Source organism: Prosopis cineraria, unplaced genomic scaffold, assembly GCF_029017545.1.
Source record: "Prosopis cineraria cultivar Desert tree isolate PC_DT_omini unplaced genomic scaffold, ASM2901754v1 PC8, whole genome shotgun sequence".
Lineage (NCBI taxonomy): Eukaryota > Viridiplantae > Streptophyta > Magnoliopsida > Fabales > Fabaceae > Prosopis > Prosopis cineraria.
In genome coordinates this window covers 24,614,227-24,641,828 of record NW_026555339.1, presented here as the reverse complement: position 1 = coordinate 24,641,828, position 27,602 = coordinate 24,614,227, and the positions used below count along the sequence as shown (strand labels likewise).

At 29.3% G+C, this 27,602-nt stretch overlaps 2 long non-coding RNA genes across 4 annotated transcripts; both read left to right on the top strand.

Moving 5' to 3' along the window:
- Positions 1 to 102: 102 nt before the first annotated feature.
- Positions 103 to 7,462, top strand: LOC129317929 (uncharacterized). Of its 2 annotated transcripts, none has more exons than XR_008595100.1 (3): positions 103 to 1,043; positions 1,335 to 1,490; positions 6,715 to 7,462. It is a non-coding gene; the product is annotated as an uncharacterized LOC129317929 (long non-coding RNA). The 2 variants fall into 2 exon arrangements; XR_008595101.1 differs by having other exon boundaries at positions 5,858 to 7,462.
- Positions 7,463 to 11,070: 3,608 nt separating this feature from the next.
- LOC129318801 (uncharacterized) lies at positions 11,071 to 15,652 on the top strand. 2 transcript variants are annotated; one of them, XR_008595315.1, is made up of 4 exons: positions 11,071 to 11,582; positions 12,431 to 12,496; positions 13,453 to 13,510; positions 15,377 to 15,652. It is a non-coding gene; the product is annotated as an uncharacterized LOC129318801 (long non-coding RNA). The 2 variants fall into 2 exon arrangements; XR_008595314.1 differs by lacking the exon at positions 12,431 to 12,496.
- Positions 15,653 to 27,602: the final 11,950 nt, after the last annotated feature.

The window sequence follows — 27,602 nt, the reverse complement described above, 5'->3', positions numbered from 1 at the left end:
GTGCAATGGCTCATTGCAACAGATTGGTGATTTTTTGTTGATCTTCCAGCTTTTCAGCGGCGTTCGGAGGTCTGTGTGAAGAAAGGGTCGAGAGGGTCGCGAGTCTGCAAAACTAAAAGGGGGGGTCGCGAGTCTGCAGAATAGAAAGGCAGAAATTCTTATTTTAAAAACTGAAGCCTTTCTCTGTCCAAAAAAAAACTGATGCCTTTCAGAGTGCTTATATATTGAGTGCTCTGAAAGGTTAGAGGTGCGCTCTTTCTTTGAGCGCTCCCAAAGGTAATACTAATTGTTTTTATTTTTTTTTAATATCATTTCAGAGTGCTCCAGATTTGAGCGCTCTCAAATGCATAATATTTAGGAGCGCTCTACCTCAAGCGCTCCTAATTGTCAGCCTCTATTTTTTTTATATTTTTTAAATTTTATTTTGAAGTTCTTTTCTTTTGAGTGCTTCGAAATGTTAGACTAATTTTTTTTTTTTTAAATTTCAATTCAATTTTGGAAAACTCAATGAAAGAGCGCTCTGAAACGTTACACTTTTAGGAATGCTCTTAGAGGCATATAATAAATTTTTTTGTTATTAATTATTTTCAATTGGAAGTACTCTTTTATAGATCACTCCTAAACATAAGACTCTTGAAAATTTAGGAGCGCTTACTGAAAAAAGCATTCCGGTAGGTTCCGTCTCTAATTTTTGTAGTGCTTTTTCCCTAAGCGCTCCGAAATACGCAGTCTCAAAGTTTTTTGTATTAGTAAGAGTTTTCTATTATGAAATGTGATCCTAAATACTTAAGAAAAGTGTGTAATAAATATCACCTATCACATTGCTCCTAGTTTTCATGCTTCATATCTTGAAGTTATGATCGAAGTATTCACAGCTTGCCTAGAAAGAATTAAATCAAAGTTCAACAAACTTCTTGAAGGAGCAGAAGGCAATAATGAACAGAAGTTAATTGAATTTTTCAACATAAGACCTGGAATTTTGTGAGTTCTTGAAAGAGCATGACAAGGAACTTCTACAATTTGCTGATGATGACAATATTGATGTGAGTATGCAACATAATTCCTCTTTTATATATCATTATTTGCTTGAACCATGAATTGGCCCGTGGCATATTTTTAAAAATTATTACATCTGAGTTGGAATGCCTTTTTGTGTTTGTGGTTTAATGTTTTCTGCTTTTTTATTGTTCTCTACTTGTGTTAGAGAAGCTATGCTTCTCATCCTATGGTAGTTGATCAGAATAGCAACAATGCAGACATAATATTAGATATATGAGCATCAACATCTTTCATCCACTCTCATGTATACTCAATTTCAATTTTCATTATTGAAGCTCTTGATCTCTAAAGAGGAAAGTAAGGAGGCGGATGAAAACTCAAGAAAGAGATCAAATGCAGTGAAAACTTTTTGAGGAGATGCAACATTTCAAGTGAGTAGCAGTTGAGGCAATGGTGCAGGTTGCTATTTTTCGTTTTGTGTTGGTGTTCAGGTGAGCTGAGAACTGAGCATAATTCTATGTGTTAGCTTATTTTGTTTGTGTCAGTTTCAATAAGTCAATAGTGTTTTGTTTTCTGTATGCTTCAGTTTGGTTTGGTTAGGGGGCATCAAAGTTTGTTCTGAAATTTTCTTTTGTTCTCACCAACTTAGCATGAGAGTAGTTGCTTGGAGCAACCTACCTCTATAGTTCTAGGTCCTTTTGTTTGTGACATGTCATGGAACAATGCTAACGTTAATTTTTTTTTTTTTGGTATCTTTGGGGCTATCTTTTCTAAGAATACTGTTTGTCCCCAATTGTTGAGGACTTCTAGCCCTCCCGCCTCCTGAACAATTATGTATTAGGTGCTTAAGCACATTTTAAAGTATTAATCAAAGTTATGGGTAGTTTTGGTTCTTTCTTCTTCACCTTTAAATGCCATAAATTTGGTTCACTTATTGAAGAGTTTTGATTCTACGAGATCCAAAGAATGCCATTTAATTTAAAATTCTGCTACTACAGTTTGTTTCTTTTCTTTATTCATACAAGGTCAGTTTGGTATAAATAAATTTCAAGCCATATATTGGTTCATCTAGGCTGTTTTACTCTTGTATTTTGAAGCTATTCATATACAGCTATATGACACAAATTCCTCATTTATTATTTTTCTTTCAAACTCTAAACTTGAGATTACACTCTTAGTAGGTAGTTATATACATGAACCCCATGATTCATTCATCTTTTTGGTTGAAGAAGCATAAGCAATTGTGTGGGTTCTCTATGTCATGTTGCTTTCTAACTTTTACGGTTTGTATCTTAGTAAATGTATTGATCAATGGGTAACTATTTTTGTATATTTTTTTCTTTGTGTTTTTTCTTTGTTTTTTTTTTTTTTTTGTAAGTTCAGATTCAAAATGTTGGGGTAATCTAATTTATGTTGCTCTTTTTGTTCTCAATCTGTTTTGCCTTTTTCACTGCCCTCTTGGTATTTCATGATGTATGACAAGTAAATCTTTCCTTTTTTTTTTTAATAGTGTTAGTGTGTTACTGTCACATGTTTTCTTCTCCTTTTTTTTTTTTTCCTGCCAGGACCATGCCTTAGTAGTCATACAATTCTATTATATTTATTACATTTTCTATTATATTTATTACATTCTTTTTCTCTGTCATGCTTTATTGGTGAAATTGTGGAATGGTGATTTATATGATCTGCCACAAGATTTTTTTTAGTTTTCTTTTTCTTCTAATAGCAGCATGTTTTTTAGTCTACGGTAGCCTCTTAGACACTTATTTGGAGCAAAAGTGTTGTGTGGACCATGATAGTGCATATAAATCAAGCTTGATTTTTATTTAGGTAACACTATCATTAATGCTTTTAGAATATGGTTGATCTCTTTCAGCAATTGATTGTGGTATACATTTACTATACCATATAGAATTAATTATATTCCATTTTTTAGTTATTTCTTGATTTTTTTAGAGATCAAGTGTACTCTGTGCTTTCTAAAGTTTGTTTTTATGTTCAATAGTTACTGTCACATGTGTTTTCTTCTCTTCCTTTTTCTCTGTAGTGACCATGTCTTAGTAGTCATCTGATTCTATTATATTTATTTCAAACTTTTTCTCTGTCATGCTAAATTTATTATCGAAATCATGGAATGGTGATTTGTATGATCTGCCACAAGATTTTTTTTCTCATTTTTTTCTTCTAGTAGCAACATGTGTTTCAGTCTATGGTATCCTCTGTAGACACCTATTTGAAGCAAAAGTGACGTGTGGACCACAAAAGTGCATATAAATCAAGGTTGATTTTTATTTAAGTAACACTATCATCAATGCTTTTAGAATATGGTTGATCTCTTCCAGTAATTAATTGTGGTTTACTTGTACTATACCATATATAATAATTATATTTTATTTTTTGGTTATTTCTTGATTTTTTTTAGAGATCAAATTTACACCACTCTGTAAAATCAATTTTTATATTCAATAGTGTTTTGAATTTCTTAGCAATTTGACTTTACAAGTTTCAGTGTTAGGGGGTATTATGTGTTGGCATAGGATATTCTTTTTACATAGCACTTTATTACTACTGTGGTTTAGAAGGCCCTAACCAACTTTTGCAGAAAAGAAAGAACATTTTTTTTATAATATAAATGTGCTTAACATTACATCACCATCTATATCTTCTTGAGTAATTTTGTTGCACGGGTATTTTATTGGTATTACCTCTTTACTTGCAATGTCTTCATGTTTATATATTTGTTTAGACCATTGCCAAGTAATTGTGCAGAAATTAGTTCCTTATCCTTTTTGAGTAAGGATATGTTTGTTATATTAAAGTATGATTATGCGGATACTAAGATACTTTAATTTACTATGACCCTTTAATTTAAAATTTATCTGGTATTTATATATTGTAATCATGTCAGAATTACTTGGCATTATTAAGGGTTGAGTTATACTGTGTCCAAAGATAAGGAACTAACTAGGCTAATGTGTTAATCTTCAAAGAATGAATATTTGTGTTATAACTCTGTATTCCAACACAAACAAAATGTAGCATACGTTAGTATATTTATGTTTTAAGAACTAATCTATACTTTATTTACTGAATTTTTTTTTCCTTTATTTATACTGTGATATTTATGGTAGGGAGAAGATTACTTCCCATTTGTTCTTTTTACCAATTTCTAATATTCTGTATTCATTAGTATTGTAGCCCAAAATTGACCAGTTAGGCTGTTATCCTTTATAACGATTTTTGATTTCTATGATTTAGTACAATGGCATAGTACATTGTTGGTAATGACTCTTTCCTGTCTTGTCTATATACAAAGCAAGAGGGTCTGAAGTTTTCAAGATATGAGGATCATGCTTCATTTCTTTTGTGTTAAAAGTAGGTTTACCAATCGTGTTGGTTTAGTATGTTTTATTGCATTTCAAAAGAAATGAACGTGCGGGTTGTCAGATTTTTGTTTTTTGTTTTTTTGTTTTTGTGTGCATGATGACCAATGGCTAATTGGTGCTCAAGACTTCTAGCCTTTTTGTAAGTTTATTTTGTCTTCCAAGATTCAAAACGTGTGGGTTACCTGTTTGGTGTTGCTGTTTGTGTACTAATTCTGTCAATAACTTTTCTTAGGAGAATCATTGACCATTGGTTAATTATCTTACTTTATCTTTGTCTGTTTGGTATTACTTCATGTATGACCAAGAAATCTTGGAAGACATGTGCTCAACAGTATTTCAGACATGGGAGTTTTCTTTTTTTTTTTCTTTTTTCCACCTTTCCTACTGTGTATATGCCTAAGTAGTCAAGGTAGCGTGGGATATTTATTGTAGTCTCTTTCTCTATTAGAAATGAATCCAGACATCATGGAATGGTGATTTGCATAGCCTACATGTGATCTTTTCTTAGTGATGATTCTTACTTTCGCTAGCCTTTTTGTTTTGTAGAATGTTCTTCTCAAAAGAGATCTCATTCACTTAGTTATAGAAGATCTATTACTGGTTCTTTTTAACAAACACACGTGTGATGGTTGCAATTAATCATAGAATATATTTATCTGAGTAATTTAACTAAGGAAGACATTTTTGCATTTGCATTTGCATTATATTGCATTGTTTTTATTTCAGTTTTGATTTTTTTTTATATATTTTTAGCATAACAGATTTCAAATGATGTGTTTCTTTTTTTTCTTTTTTCTTTTTTTGTAAATGTATATTTTGTAAATATTACTTTACTTGCTACATTTTTATCAAGCTTAATCAGGACATCTTTTTTGTTGGTTAGTTGTGTAAAAGTTTTTTGGTTTGTCAGTATTTTCTTCAAGATTTTGGAGTGACAAACATGTAAAAATGCTTGCAGTGTGTCTCCATTCTTTTGAAGCCTCACCTTTCTCTTTAAAGCTTTTTGGCTAACTCTTTAGCCAATTCCTATTTCTTAGGATTCTTTACTTCCCATTCCATTACTTTCTCTTTCTGTATAGATTTTGCTGTTATGCATGTGACATGGTTCAGATGTTTTTGCAACCTAATGTTTGATATATGTTGTATCAAGCCTTTTAGATATTTTTATGGCATGTATTAGGTATTGTAGCTGTTATGATTTTGTATTAAGTTTGATATCTGAGTTGTGTGATTTTGTGTGCTTCTGGAGAGATTTAGTATCCTTTCTGAGCCGTGTCCAATCCTTGCTAACATGAAATGTTACTGTTCTATTCTTCTTTGTTGGATAGTTTATGATTTTCTTCGTGTTCTTTTCATATGTTGTCTCATTATTTACTTATCCTCACTAGATTTTTCCTATCTGAGAGATTTAGGATTTTCTCATTGATTTTGAAAGCATAGATTATGCTATCAGTCCATTATATTTTATGCAGTATTTGGTCGGCAACAATTGTAGCTGACTCTAATGTGTATGGTGTGTTCCCAAATTCATTGGGCTGTTGTTAAGAAGAGCTGATCATTAAGTAATATTTTTGTCCTCCCTAAATTGTGACTATACTTTGCCCCCACGCAAATGAGATGGTCAGTCATTTTACTTTTAGATATTATCAGTAGCTGTAACTTTTTATCTCATTTGTGTGATTTATTGTGCTTCTTGAGAGATTTATTATCATTCCTTGGCCCTATCAATTTTGTGCATATGAGTTGAATTTAAGAATTCTTACTATAGAAGAATAAGCCATGTTTGTTCAGTTATCATATCTTTTGGATAGAAGTTGAATTCATCAACTAATGATATATATTGAGTAACTGAACTTAGAAGTTTAAATGCTTATTTGGAATGAGAGATGATGCCATCAACTAATGTTTCTTGCAGCATTCTCAATTGTTAATATATCAAAGGTTTTTGTATAGCATCTTTGACAGTAAATTTGTTGTAAGGAAAATTTTCCCTCTTGTACACTGTTAGAAAAAATTATTTGCACTTTTATACAGTTCTTGGACTAGCTATATTTGAATTGCAAATGTTAGACATTCAAATAAAGTGGTCGCAATAAAGTTCCTAGATCGGTTAATGGAAGTTGGAGAATGATAATTTCTTGGATAGATTTAGTTAGGAAAGACCTAAGAGAGTCATTCTTAGAGTGAATATTGACATGATCTGAATCTTTTTTGGATGATATAATTCTCTTTGTTCTCCACAACATTTTCTTGATTATCACATTGGTAGCATGTAGATTTGGTGCATCTCACTCTCTTGCTTGAATAACTTTGTTTAACTTAATTTCAGGAGTTGTGAAGCACTCTTAATTGTATTGGTATGAGAGGGTTCCTTCAAAAGTTCTGACTTACCAAGCCACTGATGATCCAGTCTATAGTGGCTACATATATGCTATTGAATCTACAAGCTAAGAGGATACATTGCTATCATCAATTTCATTTTTATACCAATTTTATCAATAAATAATTATATCAATTCTTTTTTTGACTCACTATTGCATTTTATTTAACCTAAGTTGTTACATGTTGAAGATGGGATTTGCTATCTGGGGGCCACCTGATGGGCATTACAAGATGCTTAGATATTTGAAGAATTATGTGAAAGTTAGTGAAAGAATCAAAGAGGAAGAATTATGCTGTTTGGAGCCACCTCACTGTCATTACAATATACTTAGATTTTGGAATAATTATGTGAAAGTTAGTAGAAGAATCAAAGAGGAAGAATTATGTGTCTGGGGTTTGCTGTCTTGGAGCCTCCTTACGGTCGTTGCAAGAATTATGCTCGTATATCCTTTAAAAAGATGTAGTGACAAAAGAGGAAGAATCAAGCACCTATGAAAGGATCAACCTTCCTACTTCATGGAGGATCAACCTTCGTTATAAAGCCTACAACATCCCCTCCCCTTGAATTTTACATTTTGATTTATACAGTAGACTATAATTAAAATATTTCAAATTTCCTATGAACTTTGCTTATGTGATGATTCAAATGTTAGGGCTTCCGAAGATGATATGGTTACGTGTTTTTTTTTTTTAAATGATTGCAAAAATTAAATATATTTTTATTCCATATTTTTGGATTTGAGAATTTTTGAGCTGGCATTTATCATATAGTGATCAAAAGAATGAGGTGGTCCTTAAACCACCAAATTTGTTCTCTCTTGTATTGATGAATTAGAAAAAAATCAGAATTCCAAGGTTAACCAGTTCTGGGCATTTTCCTGGTGTAAGTCAAACCAGTTTTTAATGAATCATCACCTGTAGAACATGTTGAACCTCATTCAGATTCTTCTCCCTCATTATACACTAATGTTAAACCTTTCCCATCTACTACTAAAGCCATTTTGTCTTAAAGTAAGTTCCTGTGTCAATAAATTATTCTTTTGCTCTCTAATAGAAATAGTAGTTAGTCATTACTCATTAGTAATTTTTTTTTTGGCCCAAAACAAGTTAGTTTCATAATTAATTACTTCCTACATGTATTATATAGGAGCTGTTAATTTGCAAACAAGTGTTATCAAGCTTAGAAGTTCACTCTGTTCTTTTGAGGACTACAATCAGCAATCTACACCATTAAGCAAACACTATCTAACAGATAGAGTCACGAATTTGAAATCAAAGTAATGGGACTGGTTCAGATCTTTTCTATTTGCCAACTGATGCTGAAGGATTAGTATTGAAGGATAAATTTGGTTTGAATGATACATCTTAATGTGCCACTAATCCAAGTAGATACAGAACTCATCCTAAGACCAACTCCAATCACGTTTAAGTTCATGCATGCTTTAAAGTTGTCTATGGTCAATTAATGTTGTTTTTAACTTTTTATACTTGAGAAGTCTTGGGATCAAGTAATGATGATGTGGAAAATCTCATCTCCAAGGTTAAGCAATTCTGGTCATTATTCTAGTGTAAGCCTACTAGTTTTTGATGAATCATCACCTACTGACCATGTTCGACCTCATTCTATTTCTTCTTTGTCATTCTACAATAATGTTGATCCATTCTTGACTTCTGCTAAACCATGTTTATCTTTAAGTATTTTGTTGTTTCAATTAATTATTTTACTGTTGGCTTATGTAAATATTATTTGGTCGAATTGTCTTTTAAAAAATTGTAGTTAGTCATCAGTAATTTCTTTTGCTCTGTGATAGTTATTAGAAGATCACCATTCTAATGATGTTTAATTCTTATATATAGTAATTAAATTTGAACCTTAATTCAATTAATAAAACTTTGTTATAGCTTCTAGGTTGTTATTATATGTAAGTAAAGATCTATATGTCTAAGATTTTCGAGTTCTCATTTTAGCAAGACTGGTATCGTGTCATTGTATTATTAGCTTTAATCCATTATTAATTTTTTTTCTATTTAAGTTTTTTCTTGTCATGATTACTTAAAGATAATTCCCTAACTCCATGTCTGTCAACTTCTTTTCAAAGGATAAATGCATCATCCACTATCTGATATATAGTATATAGTAATACCAGATTATATAAATGGACTAATTCTCTTCAAATATACACATACCAAGTACCTTTTCACATAAAGGGTAAATTTTCATGTAATGTTGTTATGCATTAGCTGTTGTTATGAATTTAGTTGTAAGCTCTGAAAATTTATTAGTTCTATGTGCTTTCTCCTTAATTTCATTCTATCCTTGATATTTTCACTTAGCGAATGACAAACCTAATATATTGTAGAATCAATTATTGATCTATTGAATCTTTTTATTATCTAATTGCATGGAAGATACATGTTTGAAGTATTACTATCTTAGTAAATGCTTCCTGTGCAACGCACGGGACAGTTGGTGCTATTTTTTTTGAATAATTCGGCAATTATAGGAGACAATGCTACAGTATTTTTCTCCTCCTCTTGGAGTAATGAAGAGGGACATAATGAGTTGGTGAATTTATTAAATTAATTTTCTCTTGCTTATGTAAAAAAGTATATTTAACAGCAAAAGGGGGGAAAAAAACTAGCCGTACATCACTTCTAACGTAACATTTAATACACGGAAACAAAAAAGGAACCAAATTGTTGTCATGGCCATGCACACACTTCCAAATACATATGTTTAGAGACGAGAGGCTTTAACGATGCATCATTGTGCTGATATTTTGACCGATGAATGCATCATACTAACTTGTTCGAAAAATTTGTCTATCATCTTTATAACTTTATCTAATTTTGAATCAAGTCCTTTCATTTTTTTTCCTCTTTATTAGATCCTTATAGTTCATACAGTTGGAGGCTTTAGTCCCTCCGTTAATCAATGCTCCTGACACTGTTAATGCATGCATAGGATGACGTGGAATTGAAAAGCATCGCACATAGACAAAATTTTTCCATAGTAATTGTGCATTTGCACAATCTGGACTCTAACTTTGAATCACATCGGCAAGAGGAAAAAAAATTAACACAAGGACTATTACCACTAACAGAAAGTGAATTATAATTAAGGACCCAATAGAGAAAAAATTAGAGGGGCCTAATTCAAACTTTGATAAAACCACAAGGACTAGCAAATTAGTTTTCCCTTATTTATTTTTATTTTTTAAGAATATATTATCTTTCTTTTATTTTTAAATATAACACTTTATATCAATATTATATAATTGGACACAAGTTCAATGTGCCTCCCAAAATTTTTTAATTAAAATATTTGGGCCAATGATTAGAATTTAACTCAATTTAGGCCTAATGATTCACTTATATCAAACCTAATTTTAAAAATCATTTCCTTATCATATATCTAATTGCCTTCACTTGCCATACTTCACTTATGCATTGTCGAATAAGTTAATTTTTTCCTTAAAAAAAAAAGAAATGTACTTATTTATCCTATTCTTTTTTGATAGCTTTTTTCTTTCTTTTATAAAGAACATTTTTTCGATATACCAAACATGCATAGTGTAACATCTGAAAAAATTTAATCTTAGTTTATTAACCCAGTGAAGGTAATTAGCGAGTTAATGAGGTGTATGGTCAGAGGGATTTACTTAGCATAATTGTTGTGATTTTAGCCCTAAAAGTGGGTCTGGATTGATGGCGGGTTACTCGGGCAAGGAAAGAGGAAGAAAAAGTGAAGAATTATTCTCTGTGCCACACGTTGTAGCGCGTGGTTGGTCCGCTATGACGCACAAAGGCAATTTAAATGTAATGGACTCCTTTGTACCATGTACCGCGGCGAAGGGCAGAGTGCGCTGCGGAGTACGGGTAAAATTTTTGATAAATTAAATCGCGTCTATGCAAGAAAACAGAAGAGAGAAGAAGAAGGAAATGAAGAGCTTGACTTAGGCTCTACTAGGGCACAGTTTTGGCTTCCATTGTTGACGTTTTGAAGCTCCCAAACACCCAAGGTCAATAATCTAAGCCTCATTCTTCTTTTCTCTCCCTCATTTATTGTCATGGCCCTAAATTTTAATTGGGATAAAAAAAATTCTCCCAAAGGATATTTTATTTGAATAATTTTTTTTATTAAGTTTGATTTTATTTTATTTTATTTTTATTTTTAATTATAGGAAAATTTTATGTTCTTTTTGGTAATTTTTTATGCCCTCTCTTATGATTTTCTATTGCTCTTTCATATAATTGTTCCAAATATTTTTTATTAGATTTTCTATCTTGTGTGACTGAAAAACAGAGCATTCTCGTCTCTTCTTCACCGACTTTAGATTACTCCTTTCTTGTCACCATCGAACCCTTCCTCCTCACCTCCGGCTTGTTCTTCTCTTCACCATCGGTGTGACTCTTGTTTCACTATTTCATTTTTGCTGTTCGCCCGTTTGCTGTCTGCTGAGTTTCTACTCTGATTTTCGTTGTTTTGTGGCTGAAAGAGTTCTCAGTCTTTTTCTTCCTCGCGGCGCAACTGGTCGGAGCTCTTCTCTTCTCTTTCCCGTCTTCAGTTCCAGTCACGTGCTGGCTCAAGGGTGGCTACTGCAGCTTTGTGGGAGAGGTGCATGCGTGTTCATATCTTTTCTTTTCTTCTCTTCATCAGCTGGACGTCCGTGTGTGCGTACAGATAAGTAGTTTTAGATCTTCTAGCTTCGCTGTCGTCCTACTCTGCTCTTCCCTTGTTTAGTGTTGGCGTGGGTCTGTGTGTCGTCTCAAACCTCTCTTTCTCCTCAGTTCTGGCCGTTGCACATGCGTATGGTAAGCTTCTTGTTTCTCCTCTTGTAATCGAAGATTCTGCCTTTGTTCTTTTTTCTTATTGCTGTTGTGGATCTCTTGAGAAATTAAGGAGCTGATTTGATTTGGTTGACACTTTATATAACTTTATTGGGATGTTAGGTTAAATGTTGATGAGAAAGTTAATATGGAAAGGCTTATTGTGAATTGAAATTTGAGTAATGCTCCTAAGGCGTTTGTAATAATGCTTGAGTGAAGGATTTAGTAAATAAATGTTGTTAAATTTTCATTCTTGTTGCTGACACTCTTCTCCTGCACCCGCTATCATTCCTTCCTCACTGTCTATGCTAATATTAATGGAGGCAAAAAGTCTTGAGCTCACTTATTTCACATGATTTTTGTGCGTGAATGACTGAATGGATAATTGAGGTTTCAATTTCTCCTTTTGGTTGTTGCTGTCCTGACTGTATGAGAAGGATGGAAATTAAATTGAAGCTGAAATTTTGATTTAGTGTTGTCATGTTGATGCTTTAATGATTTAGTGCTGTCATGTTGGTGTTTTAATTTTCTTAAGTTAAGATTGATTTATTCAATGGAGAGATTGAAGTTAGGAAGCTGATTTACTTATTTATTTATATATTAAGAAATTTTGGAAAATAGAATATAAGAGGAAGAAGTTGGTTGAGTTTAAAAAAAAATAAAAGGGAGATGCTTTTTTAGTGGAGTATTGAGCCATGACTTTTGGAGGATTTTGTGTAAAGTTTTTTCTTAAAATTTCAAATTTACTATAGCAAAATTTGATAGTAGAGATGTTGGGAGGGAATAATTGAAATTATAGATAGTTTATTTAAAAATCTTAATTTAATTTATAGGGTATTTGAAGGAGGAGAAATTTAACTGATATGAAAAGGAGAATCCTTGAATTATGGAAATTTCAGGTAAGTGGATAGCATCCTAACTGATTTTTTTCAATTAAAATCTCCTTTGCTAAAATATTACATTTTTCTACAAATCATGCTAATAGTAATAACGTGATTGTTTGAGATTTTATTGATAAAAATTACTTTATTTTGTGAAATTAGCTTTATCAAATTTGAAATGTTAGTTACTCAATAAATACAAGTTTGAATTTCAATTATGGAATTTCATTATTGAATTGCTACGGAAAACAGTTCATGCGAGTTTGATATTGAGAAGAGAAAATTTTATTTTGAAAGTAATGATTTTCTCGCATGTTTGAAAATGAATTTGAAGGGAACTTTATACAGAACACTGGCTGCTAGCGGCAGTTTCGATAACCCTTGGCGCCATAGTAAATGATTAGTTAGGTTGATTTTCGTGAGCTTTGTTCTCACGTTTATTATTCGTGAGTCTTGTACTCACGTTTGTTTCGTGACTTCAAATCGCGTTTGGTTAGTATTACCCTTGTGGACTGTGTGTTCACGTTTGTTTCGTGGCTTAGGACGCATTTGGTTACTTACCCTCGTGGACTGTGTGTCCACGTTTGTTTTCATGGCATAAGCCACGTTTGGTTATTTACTCTCGTGGACTGTGTGTTCACGTTTGTTACGTGTTCCGATAAGTCCCTATAATTATGAATTTTTAATTATTTAATGAATCTATTTTTTCACTAGTTTTGATTAGTGAAATTTATAATTATTTAATGCAGTTATTTGCTTTATTGAAATTAAAGGATAATGACGGTTGACATAATACTTTAATGAATCAAGATTTTATTTAAAATTACACAGAGCCCTTTTATGCTGAAGTTTATTGAATATTGTTTACGAAAATTGCCGTCTCTAGCGTACATAATTATTTTAAACCTTCATTCCATACATATTAACTATTTATTGTTGGGATGTTATTTACTAAAAATTTATTTTGGTTTCAGATTCATTAGCTAATGCTGGTTCTACTGTTGACATCTGAAGGGCATGCCACTGTTCTAGGTGAAATTTTACCTCGCATTATCTCCGTTTGATGTAAATATTTGAACTGATGTATTTTGTTTTGAAAGTAAGGTTAGGCGCTCCACGTAGCCTATAGCTAAGTTTTTATTTTGATATATATTGTTTGTTGGCTGGAAGGAGCAAAGCTCCTGATTGATATTATATTGTATTGTAGAATTTTCAGGAGATCCTAGTTACAGGGGAGGTTCTGCTAAAATTTTTACAAAAACGTCGACACTTTCTTATGATAATGAGTTTAAAAGAGTTATTTTGATTCTCATGTGATTTGATTAAATTTTGTTCTTTTCTTTTGTAAAATGAAATAAATGTTCATTTTGAGGCTTACGGGAATGTGTGAGTGGTTCACACCCATGCCGATCACCCTCTATTTTTAGGGCATGACATTTATAATGATTTATGGTAGGATTTGAGTTGGGAGATGGATTTTCAGTCTATAGGAGTATGGGTCCAATTTTCATTGGTTAAAATAAATATAGTGAGAGTTGTTTAACGTATTGGAACACCACATTGATGATTTTGAAAGTGGTTAGTCCATGAGAGCATTTAATATCTAAAAAATAATATAAATATGGTAGTTGGAAGAGGTTAATGTGCATTAATGATGGTTTGAGGTGTTATTAATGATAAGGTGTATTAATGGAATTTAATGAGCCCATTGGGTATGAATGAGTAGTGATTATGAGTTAATAAAAATAGAGTGTTTGGAGTTATATGTTGATAAAGCTTCAAAAGTTAGATAATGATGAAATTCTTATAGTATGGGTATAAAGAGGTTTGTTTTTGGCGCCATTCGAGCTTGCTAAAGCTTTGAGAAATTAGTATAGTGAGGGATAAACCTTTGACTTCTCAAAGTTTTGAGTTAACTGGGAGAAACTTAATCTTTATAGTTGAATGTTAATTGTGTTTATGAAATATAAATTATGAGTTAAATTAATGATACATATTGGCAAAGTGTTTGATTTTCAAAATGGTTTTTGGAAAGAAAGCCTTAATTTTATCATCATTGGTGTTTTATGAAATTGATTATGATTTATTACTATAGATAAAAAATTGTGATATTATGTGTTGAATTGTGGAGTATTGAGCTATGTGAGATCATGTATTATGAATTGATTGTTAAAATGCACATTATGTGAGAAATGTGCATAGCACGATCATTGACGAGAGTTCGCTTAGGGAGAGGAGTAGATTTGTTGAAATCCACGTGATATTGACAGTGATCATTAACATCAGGAACTAGCATTGGCACTAACTGTTGGAATCAAAAAGTAGCTTTTGTCTCATGGTTGATTTGAGATTATCCCAATTGTTCTATAAGGGACTCAAACCTAACTAGTCTCTACTGATTTATGAGGAGGCTAGATTAGAGGTACGACATCTCATGGTTATTAGCATTGGGGGAAAATCAAATTACATAAATAAGTGAGTTCACCCTGGCCTGATAGCTCCTCACAAGTGGAAGGCTGGGTTAGTCCGTGAAGGATGTAGCCACGTGATAGCCACCAGTTTCATGTGAGAGGTAATAGGAGGATATAAGGTTAGCATATGACCATGCATATAAGTCTGACCACATGGTTGTTAATTTTGTGGTCCGACATTTGTTGAGGGCGCATGGTTGTTATTTTTGCAACCTTGTATTATGTTTTGCTAAATAACATGATATAGTATTTTGTGGGCAAACTCGATCACATGATTGTTAGTTTTGTGAAACATGGCCGAGTGTTATGTGTTATTTGTGCTTATTTTCCTAATTGCATCTATTTAGAATTGATATGCAACTGTATGGGTTAAGTGAAACTTGGTTACTGAGTGGTTGTACTCACCCCTCAATTCTAATATTTTCAGGACCTAGCTCATCGGATTTGAGTCGAGAAAAACATACAGAGGCTTAGGATTGTGGAATAATCCTTTATATGCCTCTCTTTTATTATTTTCATGTGTATTTGTTAATGTAATTGCCAACTAGGATTATTTAACATGATTCATGTACTACTTGCATGATTTTGTGTATAACTAGTGTATTTTGTACCCTGCGTTAGTGAGTTTTGGTTGTGAACTCATGGATAGGGTCAAAATACTTGTGCAAGTAGAAATATATGTATTTTGAGAAATTTGAAATAAAATTGTTGATTTTATGCAACATTTCCTCCCCTTTTATGTTTTGTGAAAATCGGGGTTGAGTGGTGATTTTATGAGATAAGCGTTTTTGATTGTGTGTGGTGCGTTACATGAGTCTGCAAGAGTCTATTGAGTGTAGTCGAATGGTTAGTGTGAGCTATTGACATGTGTGGTTGAGTTGGGACACCCCATTTGAAAAATTTTGTGAAAAAGTGGTTATAATGGGTTTTGATGTCTAACTTTTTATAGAAAATGACTTTGAGTGTGAAATTATTGCCATTAGTTAGAGCTAAAAGAAAGTTCTGTGTGGACACCAAAACCACCTCAATCAGACATTGGATGGACATTTGGGATGCATTGGAAGTTTGCTTTTCGTGTTGTCAAATGACAGCATTAATGCTGTTAAAATTTCGTGCAATGCGCCACGATGAACGTGACACTTTCTGCATAAAATCTATTTTTGAGTTTTAAAACTTATAAGTTTGGGTCCCAATTAATTTTCAAACTTCCGCTTTACTTTCAAAAACTCTGATATGGATTTATTAAATAATATTTAAAATTTGAATTGTTGAAATTAGGATTCCTTTAAAAGAATTTTGATATATAACTTTACAATTTGGTAATTTTTTAGGGTTAAATTTTAGATTGCCATAATTTGGAGTCAATTGCGATTAATCTCAGGGAGGTTACACATAGAATTCTTGATTTTCTTTCCATAAGTCAAACACTTTTGGTGCTTATTATGTTTAGTAGATAGTGATTAGTTTCATTGAAAGGAAAGAATTCTTCTTTCTTTTTATAATATAAAATTGGAACCCAAAAAAGCTGACTGTAGAGTAAGAATATGATTTTCTAACGCAATCCTTCAAACGCGACATAAGTCAACTAAACCCAAAAACACTTCTTCCAAGTGTTTAACAATAGAAGAATTTAGTATGTGGTTGCTTTTTTATTTTATTAAAAGTGATAATTTTAAATACCACAAAAAATTAAACAATGCCTAGGTAGACTTGACTCAAGAAAAAAAAAATCATGGAAAAGACTTCATGACCCCCTAAAAGCATGGCGTGAGTCTACACTCCCATTGATATTTGAAAACATGACTTTTTGAAACAACCTTCTTAACACGGTACACTTGTTTGAACCCAAACAACACTCGTGCGTGGAATAAGTGACTGACAATAAAAAGTATAAGATGAACATTGGTTGATAATAAAGATCTTATTAAAACAGCCCTATTTGCAAGGTCCACAAATTTGACTCTATCTTATGATAATAATTATTTAAGTATTTAAGTTAAACGCATATGAGAGATATAAAAAAATTGTTTTGATAAGCTATTTGGAATCATAATTTATATAAAAACTAAAGACAATTTTTTCTAACAAAATCTTCATGATTAGCTTGATTTTTTCTAACAGTTCAAGTGTTATAGTTAACAAAAATTATTTTTTTTATTCCACTCATTTATTCACAAAATATAAAATACAAAGTAAGGCCGCTCATACAAATTGTCTTAAAGTATTAGACAATTGTACAAGAGAGTGCTACAGTAATTTTCCCCCCTCTCAGTGTAGAAAGTGGACATAACCAGTTGGTGAATTTATTAAATTGATTTTAAATAAGTTTGAAATTTATTTTTATAATTTAAATAAATATATATCATTTAACTTATTCTACTAATAAGAAAAGTGTGTGTAATATGGAAAAATGGTTAAAGATTATTTTTCCCCCTAAACTTTTTATTTTTGAGAAGTACTGAGTACCTTATACTAAAAGGTAAATTATCATTTTTTTGGAGACTTGTTATCTTCTTCATCATCTGATGACATATATGGAATAGTTACAAGACCCATGCACATTAATAGCAAGTTTCTGACCCATTTTGCAATTGTTCTGCTACTAAAAACAAGCATGGTTTCTGCACTTCTAACATCTTTTCCCCACATCAAATGATAGTCACAATGATTCAAAATACTTTGTTGCCACTTGTGTGTGGGCCTACAATTATTCCATGTTAGCATAGAATAAAGAAAATGATAGGCATTTGATGGAAAGGCAATTTTGTTCCTGAAAAAAATTATTTAAGAAAAATGTTGCCCCATTCTTCAGTAATATAGGGTGCCCAACACTCCTCAGAAAAAAAGTATAGGGGAAAAATAGTCTTTAATCATATAGAAAAACTCTAATAAACATATATTTGATGATTAATCAAAATAGTGTGAAACAAAAATGATATTGCAACGAGTAAGTTTAGTAGAATGAGCTAATTCCTTATAATATGGTAAATCAATGATCGAATCTGCAATAGGAGAGATGCTTACATTTAGCATCCGACCATATATGTCTCAGAAGAACAAAGTGATATTATAATTAATTGTATTTTTAGTTCATTTTGATATTATTTAGTTAGTTTTTTCGTACCTTTCTTAATTGGGTATTATATTAGAATGAAGTAATTTTTTATTTAATTAAAAAAATTTAAAAAAATAAAAATAGTTAAAAAAGCCTGGAGCCTGCAGGGCCAATCCTAAGCCCACTATGTCGAGGGCTGGGTTTCATATATCAGGGTCTTAAAGGGAACTCGAGCTTAAAAGAGTTGGTTTTTTTAGGCCTGAGCCCATCAATAGCCAACCTGTTTTCTCAACTCTACTTTAAACTCACTTTATATCTTTTTTAACTTTACAATGCATGACTCAATTTAATTATTTTATTTCATGGCAAAAAAAAAAAGGATCCAAATTGTTGTGATGGCCTTACACGCACTTCACACACATACATTATATGTTCAGGGACAACATCATTAGCCATGCATCATTAGGGAGATATCTTTGAGTGAATATGCATATCATTTTTTTTTTGGCCATCAAAATGCATCGTTTTTTTTTTACTTTTTTCAAGCATATATTATTTTTCTTTTATTTTGAATATAATATTTACAACCTCGTTAAAATGAAATTTGGTGTAGGCATGAAACTTAGTTGCCCCAGAAAATATTGCTTCGACTTAGTCACCCTTCTTAAAATAACTATCAATTTTTTTAATATTAATTTATATTTTTACTACTTAATATATGGCTCAAACTATTATTATTTAATTACTCATGTACATTGCAATTGAAATTGAGGCAACGGAATCTTTTTTTACTATTATTATTGTGTAGGTATTTTTTCCATTGGAAGTAATTTTGTTTGATACACGGTTGGTTATTAGTAATTGTAGGTATTTTTCCTAGCAAGGATTCAAAATTTGATTCATCATAGAGATTAACTCTTATTTCTAGAGGAGTGAATCTCATTGGCAAACCAATCATATTTTTAATTGTTATATTATTTGAATAATATATAATATAAACCTATCCTTTTTCTCTAGACGAGTGAGAAATTAACTCTTTTTTCAAGATGAGTGAATCTCATTGACAACCTAATCATAGTTTAAATTATTATGTTATTTGAATAACATATAATTGTCACGCCCTGAAGTTTGGGAGTGACCGGCACAAGATAAGCACTTAAACACCCATCCCCTAAACGCCCTGAAAAAATTTAGTTTTTTTTTCAATTTAAGTCAAAATAAATTATAGAAACTTAATTTAAAATTAAAAAAATAAGTAGTAGAGTAATTTTCTTTTAAAAAATTAATAATGTTAAAACTAATTTAATAAAAAAATTGAATTATATAGATTTATTGTATTATTATATTTGAGTTAAAAAGTTGAAAAATTTAGATTTAAGTTTAGAGAAAGAATAAAATGGATTTAATATACAATATATTGAAAAGATAGGTACAAAATCCAAAATTTTGTACCCATTATATATAATTTCTCCAAGTGAGGGGGCATGTCATGTGTAATATGCCCACCCTTACTTGTATATGGCTTTACCGTCGTCTATAAGAATTTATAAATTAATTTTTTATATTAAATAATTAGTTAAAACTGTTCATCTTCGAATCTATTTATGACAAATAATTGATATTAGTAAATATAATAAATTTTACTGTTCATGAAACATTACAATTAAAAGTATCATGGAACCAACAATTGCCTTTTTAAAATTTAATCATTTTTTAATTTCTCACTTTCTTTACAATAATTTTTTTGTTATGTTTAACTTTTATTTTGTTAAAAAAATTAAAGCATGTAAAAATTTTGAAAAAAAATGTTTTTTATTACTTGCAGGTATTTGTCTATCAAATTTTTTTTAGAGCATGGTTTAATATTATGACTCATTAATCAAGAATTTTCTTTTTTGAGAATAATTAAAACTTTTTAAATTATGTTTTGTTTGAATAAAGAAAAAGAGTGATATAAGGATATTATTTATAATTTTGTAAGTTTCACATAAATGACTTTCATTTTTTCCCTGTAATTACTTCATACTATATTATATTAAGGCATCTAAATTTTATGTTTTAATGCATATGCTGATATTATAAAAAAAATTCCCAAGACCCGAGCAACAAATACAAAGATCTAGTCTATTGTTTTTATTTAAATATTTTATTCCCACTGTTTATATTTTTCTTGTTCTTTTTATTCAATTTCACTTCACTCCTTGTTCTCATTTCTCTACCATTACTTGACTTTTCAACATTAGCTATTGCAATTGATAACTTCTCATCAGAGAACAAAATTGGAGGAGGCTTTGGACCTGTGTATAAGATACTAAACTCACCTGACGTCAAGATAACAGCATTTGAAGTAATCATGCTATGAAAGAATATATCATTCTTCTCGCATATGTTGAAATGCAGGGAAAGTTAGCACACAGGCAAGAGATCGCCGTTTAAGAGGTTTTCAAGAAGTTCAAGGCAGCGAATAACTGAGTTCAAAAAAAAAAATTACAGATACATTAGGTGGCAACATCAAGATGAAAAAGTTTTTTTTTTTAATAAAAAGTACTCAATTGAATATAGTTTGTTATACACTGCATTGTATCTTATCCATCCATATAATACAAAAATTGAGGAGGAGCTCTCTCAAAAATGATAATGGAATTAATTCAATAAATGGGATGACGTGTTTTTCACAATTTAATTTGGACAACTTTTAATGTTGACAAGTCTGCGCACGGAAGGTGATGAAAAAGTCTGCACTTCTTTTCTTAAAACTAGTATGTGGCGGTGTGATGCATGGAGCGTGAAAAAATAAAAAATATTAAATAAATAATAATAGTTAACAATTGTTCATAATATAAGATGTTATTTGGTGAAAATAAATTCTTTAGTGCTAGCTATTGGCACTTACAAAGCACAAGCTAATTGCTAACTAAAATTTATAAATATCACAATAATATTTCTTATTAACTTTTAAATAAAAATTTTTTTTAATGCACATGATATTTTTTTTTGTATACTTTTTGTAATTGTAATTATGATATAGTTAAGATCAATTAAATTTAAAGCAATCTTTAAAATAAGTTTGAAGATGATAAGCCAATAATTAATCTTGTATTGATTTAAAAAAATTGAAAATGGTTCAAATTAATTTACACCAAAAATTAATTTCATATTAATTTGTTTTTCACTAAATTTTATGAATGATTATTATATTTTATTTGTTTTAAAAAGAACTAGCTATAAAAAGGAATGAATATAAAGAACAAAAGATTACGATCATCAAAAAATAATTTAGAAATCTTGAATCTTTATTAATTTAAATATATTCAACTATTTTTATATGTTATATACTAAGTTATTATTTTACTTTTAATATTGGCTTTACTTTTTATAATACGTCAAACAATTAAGAGCACGAAAATTGATTAATTAATATATTTAAAATCACATACCATGGTGAGATGTGCCAAATATCATCTAAAGTCAAATTGCACCTGCACAATTTGAAACATATAAAATACATTTTCTCTAAAATATTACATTCTTTTCACCTGCACATATAATAACAACTTATGATTGAATGACATTCAATAGCAAAAATAAAAAGGACATCACCTAATTTCCTCATGATTGTTTTGGAAATGAAATAATCACAATAATTCAGCCATTGAAATATACAAAAGAAAAGAATATTATAATGTATTTAATCAAGATGGCTTGGTTATAATGAATAAGAGATAAGATATTATTGGATAGAAGAATAAAGCTAATTATTATGATTTACGTAGATCTAGAGTTTTTATTGTAAGACTTTCATTTAGATTATTCCTTATCATTGTTAAAGTGATCTAGAACAACTCTCTGTAAGCCTTTGATTAGACACCAATGAGATGATAAATTTGAAAATTTTGCAAGAATTTGTGTGAATATTGAGTGAGCACCCTAAAAAAAGAGAAAAAGAAATGTGTGCACAAAAACTATAATGGAAAAATGGTTTTAGGAGTTACAAGGTTTAATTTTGAATTTGAATTATAGTGAGGTGGGAAAGGCGGAGAAAATATAGTAGGGTGAAGATATGGGGTGGGTTATCAAAAAACCCTTGGGTCAGATTTTAGTTTTCCACTTTTTTAGAGTTTTCAATTATTTTCTAATTTTTTTAAAAAAAATTGGATATAAATATTTTACTTATTATTTTTAAATTAAAAGTTTAAATTTCATTTTTTTATACAATCAAAACCATGAATTTCATTTATTATTTTTAAACTAAATGTCAAGTTATGAGTAAGTTAATGAGAAGTTTAGATAGTGGGGAGATATTTGAAATAAGGTAGTTTTATTTATTTTTAAAAATTAAAAATAAATAAAGCATAATAGAATTAGGGACACATGTGATCGTCGTCAGATATTGCTTGGGTGCATAATTTTCTTATTATTTTTTAATTAAAAAATTATAAATTATAAATAAATAAGGTAGTGAAAAGTTGGGATAATGTAAACATATTTGAACAGTGAGGTAGTTTTATTTTTTTTTAAAATTGGAAAATGAACAAAGAAAATTAGAATGAATGGCATTGTTAGATGCTGCTTGTAGCATATAATTTCCTTATTATTTTTAAATTATAAACTTGCAAGTGTAAATAAATTAGTTAATGGAAAGTTGGGATAATTTTTTCATTTATTTTAACATTAGAATTTTGAATTTTATTTATTATTTGAAATTATATTTTTGAAATTATTATTTGGAGATAAGGTAGTTGTACCTATTTTAAAAATTTAAAATTAAAAAATAAATAAAGTAAAACAGAGTCAGGGATATGTTTCGTCGTCAGATGTTGTTTGCAATTCTGCCATTTTAGAAAGTTGGGATAATTAGGTGATGCTTGAAGGTAATATAGTTTTTATTTATTTCAAAAAATTAAAGTAAAAGAAAATTAGGAACATGTATCTTCATTAGATACTACTTGTGGTAATACTTTTTTAGGAAATTGAGATAATGGGGAGATATTTGAGGATAAAGTAATTTTTTCTTTTTTAAAATTAAAAAATAAAAAATAAGTAAAATAAAATGTAATTAAGGACATGTCTCGTCATTAGATATTGCTTGCAGTTTTACTTTGATATATATATATATATATATAATTAATATTTTAATCCTTCAACTTTTAACTTACTTGTAACTCAATTTCTCAACTATGACTTGCTGTGACTCAGTTCTTCAATTATAACTCGCTGCAACTCAATCCCTTAACTTTTGATTCACCTATAACTCGGTCCTTATTTTTTAATTTTTTAAAAAAATTTCTTATCAAATAAGAGGGATAAAAAATGCTCATATATATTTTAAAATACCTTCCTCTTGCTCATTGATGTGAGATATAAGCTAACATGAAAAAAATTAACAAAAGTCAAGGGACTAATTTGTAAGTAATTTAAAAGTTGAGGGACTGAGTCATAGACAAGTCATAGTTGAGGGACTGAGTCACAGCGAGTCATAGTTGAGAGACTGAGTTACAAGTGACTTAAAAGGTGGAGGACTAAAAAATTAATTTTTTCTATATCTTTGATTTTTTGCGACCAGCATTGGCCATCACTTTGATGAATTCTTGAAGATTCAACTTATCAAACTTATTATTATTATTTTTAATGCATCCTACATTTGGGTCCAACATCTTACAAGAAAGCATGCAAATCATTAAAATTACGCCAAGTAAATATAAAATAAAATAATTGTCTTTGCTTGTCATTCAAAACAAAATCACACATAGACCTGTTCCTTTCAACAAAAATCAAATGGTGGAGAAGAGTGTGTGAAAGGGATTCATATCTCTTGCTTTTTCCCATAACTTGATCTAAGCTTGTGGCTTTACTTTTATATATTATTAAAATTATTTTTTTAAAAAAATCAATGTTAACATGGAGGTTATGATAATGAAAGGGATAGTGGGGGAGAATATTAGAGATAAATGAAAATAAAGGAGAGAAAAATAAAAGATAAGGGAAGTAGTTTCGGTTAGTTTTAAAATTTTTATAGTTATTATCTTTTAAAAAATTTTTAGAAATAATTGAAGAGATAGTGGAAAGATATGCGGGATAATGGAGAGATATGTGCAAGTGAGGTAATTTTATTTATTTTTGAAATAAACAATGAAATATAAAAATATAAAGGACATGTGGCATGAGATATGTGAAAGTAATGTTGTTTTATTTACTTTTGAAATAAAAAATAAAACATAAAAATATAACAAAAGACATGTGGTGTCACCAGACACAAGCTTACGGTTCTACTTTTATAATTTTTTAATAATAAGTAAAATAAAAAACACATTCTCTAAACTTTTATATATAAAAAAGTATAACCACAAACAACATTTAATGATGACTCGTGTCTTTAATTATATTTTATTTTACTTATTTTTTATTTTTTAATTTAAAAAATAGAAAAAACTACCTTACCTTCCAATATCTTCCTATTATCTCAACTTCTTAAAAAAGTGTAACTGTAAGCAGTATCTAATGAAGACACATGTTCCTAATTTTGTTTTACTCTATTTTTTAATTTTTTAAATAAATAAAAACTATCTTACCTTCAAATTTCTTTAAACAAAAATTGTGAAATAATGAGGTGATGCTTAAAAGTAAGATAGTTTTTATTTATCTAAAAAAATTAAAAAAAAAGAGTAAAACAAAATTAGGAACATGTGTTTTTATTAGACATTGCTTGCAGTTATACTTTTTTAAGACGTTGAGATAATGGGAAAATATTTGAAAATAGGATGGTTTTTTTTATTTTTTAAAATTTAAAAATAAAAATAAGTAAAATAAAATATAATCAGAGACACAAGTCATTATTAAATGTTGTTTGCGGTTCTACTTTTATAAATATTATTTATTTATCTTTTATTTTTTAATTTTGAAAAATAGATAAAAATTTTAAAAATAGATAAAATTACCTCACCCTCAAATATCTTCCCAGTATCTGAACTTCTTCAAGTGAAGTATTTATATTAATTTTAAATTTCAAAAAATAAATAAAATTATCTCTCCTGCAAATATTTTTACATTATCCCAACTTCTTATTAACTTATATATATATATATATATGTAGAACCTCAAGCAATATCTAATGACAACATGTGTCCTTAATTATATTATTTATTTATTTTTTATTCTTTAATTTTGAAAAATAGGTAAAAATTTTTAAAATAGATAAAAACTATCTCACCCTCAAATATCTCCCATTATCTCAACTTCTTCAAATGAAGTTATGTATATTAATTTGAAATTTTAAAAAAATAAATAAAATTACCTTACCTACAAATATTTTTGCATTATCTCAACTTCTTATTAACTTATCTATATAGAGATATATAAATATAACTGCAAGTAGCATCCGAAAGATGACATGTGTCCCTTATGTAATTTTGATTGATTTATTTATTTAACTTTTAAACATAAATAAAACTACCTTCTCCAAATATCTCTATATTATCCCAACTCTTCATTAATTAATTTATTTATAATCTTAAAATTTCTAACTTTAAAATAATAAAAAATTATTTATACATTTCTTGTCTCAAAAAATCCCTCCATCATCCAAACTTATAACTTCTTACTCATAATTATAAATTTTAATTTTAAAATTTTCGTTTCAAAAATTATTGAAAATTTGAGATTTTAAATTTAAACATTTGTTGAAATTACAACTAGATTTATATTTAAATTATAAATATTAGTAAAACTATAAGCAACATCCTCGCAATGACATGTGTTTTCAATGTAATTTTGCTTTATTTGATTTTTAATTCTTAAATATAAATAAAACTATCTCACCTCTTTAATATCTCTACATTATCTCAACTTCTCGTTAATTAATTTATTTAAAATTTTTACCTTCTAATATAAAAGAATAATGGAATTATGTATATCCTCCTCATCTTCAAAAAAAAAAAAAACTATCTATTATCCAAATAGACCAACTTCTTGCCCATAATTTTAAATTTTACCTTTAAAAATTTTGATTTTAAAATTTTTTGTGAAATTTTAATTTATATTATGAAATTTCACGAAATTACTCATAATTTAAAATTTAATTTTCCAAAATTAGTATAATTTTAATTTACTCATATTTTAAAATAAATATAAAACTACCTCACCCCTAAAAATCTCTACGTTATCTCAACTTGTCAGGCCACATTAGCTTTAAATTTAAATTTTTAATTAACACTAACATGTCTAACATCAGTAGTATAGTTATATGGAATAAGGTGGTTGCAAAATGAAGTGTTAAATGGTGTTCAGTTTTTCCTAACATGAGTTGATTGCACTAATTTGCACTTACTGTGCAAATTATAACAACTACCATCCTCATTTTATAACTCTTGTTTCAAGGTTTTGGGCTACATGCCTTCCTTTTTGTGACTATTGATAGAGACCACCATCTTGTACACATTTAAAGGTAAAATTTTCTATTTAAATTCTCAAAATCTCTCTCATTTTATCAAATAAGATTTGTTTTTTACTATCGGTAACTTTGCTTTCCTATGGAAGTAAAGTTTGTTTTGAGATCTCATTCTCTACCATAAAAACTAAACTAAAGATGCCAAAGTCATAATTTCTCAAACTTTATTGTGAATTTCCACCATTTTCGTTTGAAATCTATACAAAAATTCTTAATTATAGTTGTTGTTGATGCACTGAAGGTGGAGAAAGTGCTCAAGCTTCACATCACATGAGCATGAGTCTATCTTATTTTATGACTTTAGTTTTGTTTCCATTCAACTATGAGTTTGAAGATCTAGACTTGGATCATATTATTCTTACAAACTCTATTCATGTGCTTATTTTGTTGATTTACATGTTATTTAAGCGATTGTTAGCTTTGTATTTTGGTCATTAAGATAGAAAAACAAATAATTTTTTTTGCATATTTTGCCATAAATGAAAATAGAGAAATAAATTTTTTTATATTAAAAATATGTATTTTACTTTATTGTCGCTTTTTAAATTCATCTTTAAAAAGTAGCTTGATATCATATCAGTATTGAGCCCTGCCAACAAACTTTTGATAATATTTGATTCCTAAATATATATATATATATATATAAAAGAAAGGCCACTATCTCTTCAATTATTATTTTTATACAATTTGGGTTTTTTTTAAGCAAAACTAGTATGTGGCCCGTGAGATACATGGAGTGTAAAAAATAAAAAAATTAAATAAATAATAATAGTTAATAATTATTCATAATATAAGATGTTATTTGGTGAAAATAAATTATTTAGTGCTAGCTATTGACACTTACAAAGCACAAGCTAATTCCAAATTAAAATTTATAAATATCACAATAATGTTTCTCATTAACTTTTAAATTAAAATTTTTTTTGATTCACATGATATTTTTTGGTATACTTTTTGTAATTGTAATTATGATACAATTAAGATCAATTAAATTTAAAGCAATCTTTAAAATAAGTTTGAAAATGATAAGCCAATTACTTGATTTACGTGTTATTTTAAAATAAAAAAATATAGTAGAACCAAAAAATATCATGTGAATCAAAAAATTTAATATAAAAGTAGAACCGCAAGCTTATGTCTGGAGACGATAATTAG